Source organism: Coenobita brevimanus, chromosome 36, assembly GCF_032717465.1.
Source record: "Coenobita brevimanus isolate Jiangsu-jjx chromosome 36, ASM3271746v2, whole genome shotgun sequence".
In the NCBI taxonomy this organism is placed as follows: domain Eukaryota; kingdom Metazoa; phylum Arthropoda; class Malacostraca; order Decapoda; family Coenobitidae; genus Coenobita; species Coenobita brevimanus.
In genome coordinates, this window is record NC_136989.1 from 1,083,483 (window position 1) to 1,089,482 (window position 6,000).

Consider the following 6,000-nt stretch of genomic DNA (forward strand, 5'->3'; position numbering starts at 1 on the left):
TTTATCTTCATACTCCTTCTTGGTACTACTTCCTCCACCAGCCAAGACCTCGTCTGCTGGTGCAACACACTTGCTACACAGCCAGCGAAAGCCCAGCTGGTGGCTCCTCTTCATGAATGGATAGTCGCCTGCATCCAAATTTTCACAAGCTAGATGAATCCACTCGCTGCAGTAGGCGCACTTCAGTGCTTGTGCACTTTTTGCTACAGACCTACTGCAGCGAGGGCACTGGTGTTGTTTACTCATGATAAGGGAGAACAAAAAAACAAAATGACAACAACAGCAAAACGTATATACAATACTACCCGGGAAAAACCCGGGTAGCGCCGCCCCCGTTTGTGTCACCCTAATTTAGGAGGAAAAAAGAAAACCGAAGGAAAAAAAGCACAAAAAACAGAAATGGAAAAAAAAAAAAACAGGGTGTCTGCGAGGTCACCACGAGCAGGTGGGGTACGACTTGACTACCCTTCTAGGAAAGGTAACCCAAACCGAGGTGCCGCAGAAGTGCTGAGATGGTATTGAAACTTTTCCCAATTTCGAGCTTTACAGCAGCAACAAATACGTCACTTAGGCAAGACCTCATTGGTTACGATACTGCCACTGCGCAAAGCAGTGGCAGTATGTAAGCAAAAGATTAATGGGAACTCTGATGTTTATTAATAGAATAAAACACTGTTTTGATAAAGATACTCATTTAATCATGATTAAATCGCTGGCATTAAGTCACTTATGTCACATATCTTGGTAAGAATGTTAAAATCTTTTATGGTGGCTAAAAGGATGAGTCGTTCAGTGCATTGCGTGAGATGGGAGGTTCCCCTACAGAACCAGTGCTGCTGTAATGGATACTCAGTGCAACTCAGAGCCCCGGGTGTCGGGATGGGAGGTGTGGTGTGGATGGTGGACCCTGTACAAATCGCTCTCACGGTTTCTCCTCATGGACAACTGACTGGGCCTCGCTGTTGAACATGTGTGGAATTTTGGTGAAGAGTACGTGGACTGACCGGAGATGCTGATAAGGGATAAAATGTAAGTTGGAAAAGGATGTCACTTCAACGAGAACAATGTAGATATAAAACAAGATATGTAAATCTGGTAAGGTAGCCATTATTAATTTTGAGAGTGAGATATACTCGTCGCAAGTCGTGTTTAGTACACTCGTTTAAGTCCAGCGATTTTTTTTTTTTTTTTTTTTTACAATCCTCCTTCGCTAAATGCTGCATGAAATGGTGGGTGGTAGTGAGAGTGAGGGACTGGTGTAAAGTATGTGAAAATTGTTAGTGAAATCAATGGAGGTGGTTCAGGGATACGACTGGGATGTGTGGGGAGGGCAAACTTGTGATAATGTTGGGTGTAAAGAGTGATGATAATGGCTGGTATTATGAAGCCAGAGTTTCATAATGATGGAAGGACACCAATGCGAGCTTTTAGCAGCATTAGGGCTGGCATCAGTGTCTTTATTTTTGTTTAGTTCAGTTACCTCTTGAAGGGACAACTGAACACTCACAGCTGTCTCTATTTTACAGCATAAGATAAATAGAGGCGTACGAGCTAGTGCTTGTGCTGGGAGGTGTTGGGAGGGTATTTGAGTGAGGGTGTGGGTGCAGTGGTCGGGATGTTGGTTGTGTTGGGAGGGACGTCTGTGTTGTGATGGTATTGGGGGTGAGCGTGTGGGGGTCTTGGTTGGGGTGTTTGTTGTGTCGGGAAGGACTTGAATGTTCTGTAAGTATTTAAGTGAGGTTATGGGTGGTGGGTGGAATGTGGGAAAGGACATGGGTGTTGTGAAAGTATTGGGGTGAGGATGTCGGTGGTGGCAGGGGTGTCGGTTGTGTTGGGAGTGAATTGGGTGTAGTGAAGGTATTGGAGTAAGGGTGTGGCAGATGATGGAGAGTGAGGACGTCAACAGAGAAAGACTGTAATGGAAATAGACAAGTTGTGGTGATGGAAGGTGACAGGAGGAGCCCCATACCCACCACCATCCCTTGATGTCTCTTTCACTTCACTGTCCTGAAACTAGTTCCCCGCTTATCATTCTTTATTCTCTAACTATTTTTACCTCATCCAGTTAATCCTTCATTTCTGTTGGTATTAAAGTAACAACCATTATCTCCTATGCTATCCCCTACTTCTTTAATCACCTCCCAGTAGTCAGTCGTGCATATATGGTTCCTTCTCCCTTTTTTACTGAGCTTTTCCTTGATTTTCTTTCGTATTGTCCTTTCATCCTTTTTTTTTGTTTATCTTCTCTCCTCCTTCATGAAAAGTGCCATTCCATCGAACAGACCTTCGTTGTTCGTATCTTTTTTCTTTCTATACTCAGGATTCTTCCTCTTTAAGTAAGCTCTTCCTCAAATTTGCGTTCTCACACACAGTGCATTTTTAATTGCTATTATCATCCCTATTTTCCGGTATTGGTCGTACTTGCATAAAACTTGTGGGATAATGAGCAACCACCTTCCGTAAATAGTGTGTGATAGATATTGTGGCGTGGATGAAAGTGGTTAGAAGAGTGACTGACAGCCAAGCCACACTCCACCCATACTTATCCTAGTCCACCTATCCTCATTCTACGCTTCCATCACCCTTCGCCCTCACCTCCAACCTGTACCCCAGCCACCACCCTCTCACCCTAGCCTCATCCTTGGCATATACCGGTACCACCTTTACACCCTGCTGGGTACTTCATTTCTCTCCTCTTACGATTACCCACCTTTATCTCTGATCCATCTCCCTACAGAGCGATATCTAACGCTAACTGATACTAACAAACTAAAAAAAAAATGCAGGAGAAGCGCATTTTCTTCACCTAATTCTGAACTTAAACTTGGCATGTCTTCTTTTTCCGTTTGTGTCATGTGTATGTGTGTTCTATGCAGATGTGTCCTTCATATCTATCCATATGTATATGTACAGTTGCAAACAATACAATCTACGTACTTTTTAGTCTGACACTTACGAAACACTGATAATGTATTTTGAATAACTGAGTTGGTCTAAGAAATCGCATCACAGGATTATTAATCAGTGCTTACTCTCTCATTATTTATCGTACATCATTGGATCGATAGTTATGTCCACCACAGTACCTTCTTTGTGTGTATTTTTTTCCATCTCGAGAGTGTACTGCCTGGCCTTCCACTCTAGTATGTCTTCTTTTCATACTACATTTCTCTGGTCTCTGGCATCCATATTATCATCAGATATTTAAAGGGCATATTGTAAGTACTGAGGTTTAAAATAAAGACAAAAATTACTGCATACCATTAAAATATTTTGTATAGGAGGTCTGGATGACTAAATTTCTCAAACGATCCTTGTTGTACAAGTAAAATAGACATTTAACTAACATTTAAACCACATATTATGATATACTGTCGTGAAGGTTTATTGGGTCAACTCTAATAATGACACCTCTAATGGGTGAACGTCGGGAGAGGGGCCTGTGGTACGATGTTCTAATGGAGGTACCGTATTGTATTGTCCTAATCAGGCTTAGATCTGAACATCACCCAAGCCTCCTCAGTCACTAGCTTAGACACAGGTTGGACGTTTACGACAGATGACATGTCCCTCGCTTGAAGAATAGGCCCACACAGCGCAAAACACATAATATAACACTGCACAGTGCATTCCATACTAAGACAAACATTACAAGCGATGTAAGAAATCAATGGGGCTACCTTGTATAGAGAGTAATGTGTGTGTGTGTGTGTGTGTGTGTGTGTGTGTGTGTGTGTGTGTGTGTGTGTGTGTGTTTTATTTCAGTGGCTTCCTGATCGTGTTTGAGAATGACGTTTTATATTAACTGAGTCTAATTCTTCATAGGTAATGAGGATATGTAGACCGAGAATAACCGCAGGATGAAATGGAGGAGAGGAAGGGGGAGGGTGGCTTAAAAGGGTGAGGGGCAGTGTTTATGAGTTTTGACGGACCAAGAAGAGGGTGGAAGGATGAAGTGGTGAAGGTCACCAGGGAGGCTGGCTTGACGTAGCGAGAGGGAGGAGGGTAAGATGTGGGAGAGAGAGAAAGAGAGAGAGAGAGAGAGAGAGAGAGAGAGAGTTTACCGGTTCCTTGTAGTCAAGTGTCCCCAGGCTGTAAACTTAGCCACACCAGCTGCGTCTATGTTCTTTTTATGCCCATTGTAGTCATGACTGCTCAAATGTTTACGAGCGTGCCTGCCCTTGTCCCATCATACCTTTGTCCTTATAATAATGCTCTAAATCCACTATCCGTGGATTTCTCCCCCTCCATACACAGTAACTTTTCCCCTTCACCACACACACACACACACACACACACACACACACACACACACACACACACACACACACACACACACACACACACACACACACACACACACACACACACAGTTTAGATTGGGGATAACCGACCAGTAGTGCTATACAAAAGTGCTGGGTCCGTCAGATCAATACAAGATTAAGACTGAAAGATGACAGTCAGGCCATCCAACCTTTTATTTTCACCACAAACGAGTTACACATCAGCTAGTACGGGCCACCAGTTTGTGTGCCGCTCATTCACCGTAAACTAATTCCAGGATGAACTCCGCGACAGTTTGTAACCTACACACGCAACTAGCTCAGGATATCTTGGATACTGGAGACTCAGAAAATAATGGAGTTTTATCCTGTAATGGTAAGGATCCTGTGGTCACTGTACGCCGTATTAGAGTTAGGTTTTACTATAGAACGAGCCGGATATTTCACCTTGTTACTTTTGTGTGTATGGCTGTGTCCTTGAGAAGATGGGAGAGAGGGTGACCGAGGGAACAACCTGCCTAGTAATTCTTAGCCATATGCTACACAAATATAAACGCTTAAGGCGGCCGTTAAGCCACGACCTAGTGTTGGCGGATGTTCAGGCAAAGACGACAGAGTGTAAATTGGTGTTTTATGTGCTTGTGCACCATGTTGCTTGTATCCATGGTGGCATGAACGGCCTCCTGACCTCACCTTTAAAGTACACCACTTCACAAACCAGCCATTTACCATGAAAGGCAAACCCAATGTGCCGCTGTCGCCATCACTGCCAGCATCAACTGTGGGTCTGAATGATGCCCACGAGCCCTGTATAAATGACCATTAGTTTTAGTTACATCCACATAAAAGGACCGCTGTTGTCAATTATGTCCTTTAAAACCTCTCCCTACGGCCGTGTCGCATCACTTGTCCTTAAGGACGAAAGATATTCGCAGTAGAATCTGTTGAGGATATGCTGGATGGTACTAGAGCTGCTTCATCAAGAACTCTGTACCCAGTATTCGTCGGTTAGTTACCACTGGCTAGCTACCACTAGCGGTACACAATATTTGAAAATGAAAAATTTGGTACAAAAATATACAGAAATTAGCTATTGTAAACATGCCGTTAGAGAACATTGAGGTTGTCTGGTGTAGGTGCTACCGATATTGTGGCTTTCATGCACATAGATGATAAACTCAAGAAAAAACGTGTTCAGTATAGCTTTCCCTCTGCCTTTTTTAATTTTTTCACTGCGAGTTTAGACACTGAGAAGGGAAAGAGTTTTCAGTATAGCTTTTTTTGTATCTTCTTTCTCTTTGGAAGTGACAGTTCGTGCAGAGTTAGAGCTGGTTCCTTAAAAAGCTTCCACTTATTTCCATAACAAAAAAGATAGTTACCTACAGCACAGCTCGTATTATTTAATAAAGAGGCTTATACTTCATTTGCAACTTTAAAGCTCATTCTGAATATTACATTAAATAAAGCAGGATATTTGCCATCTCAAGAAAGTTTGGTTCGTGTGTTGACGAATAAGAGAGTGAGAATGTACTAATGAGTGTCCGGTTACGATGTGCTTATGACTGTCACTTTGGATACCATGTGAATATTGTGGTGAGCAAATAGACTCTGTACACTGTTCAGGAAGAGATGCCAGTGCAGAGTGACGGGGTGATGTGTAGGGTTGTCGTAGCCTCCTCGCCCTGATGATGTTATATTTTATTCCTGCTCGCTGCAG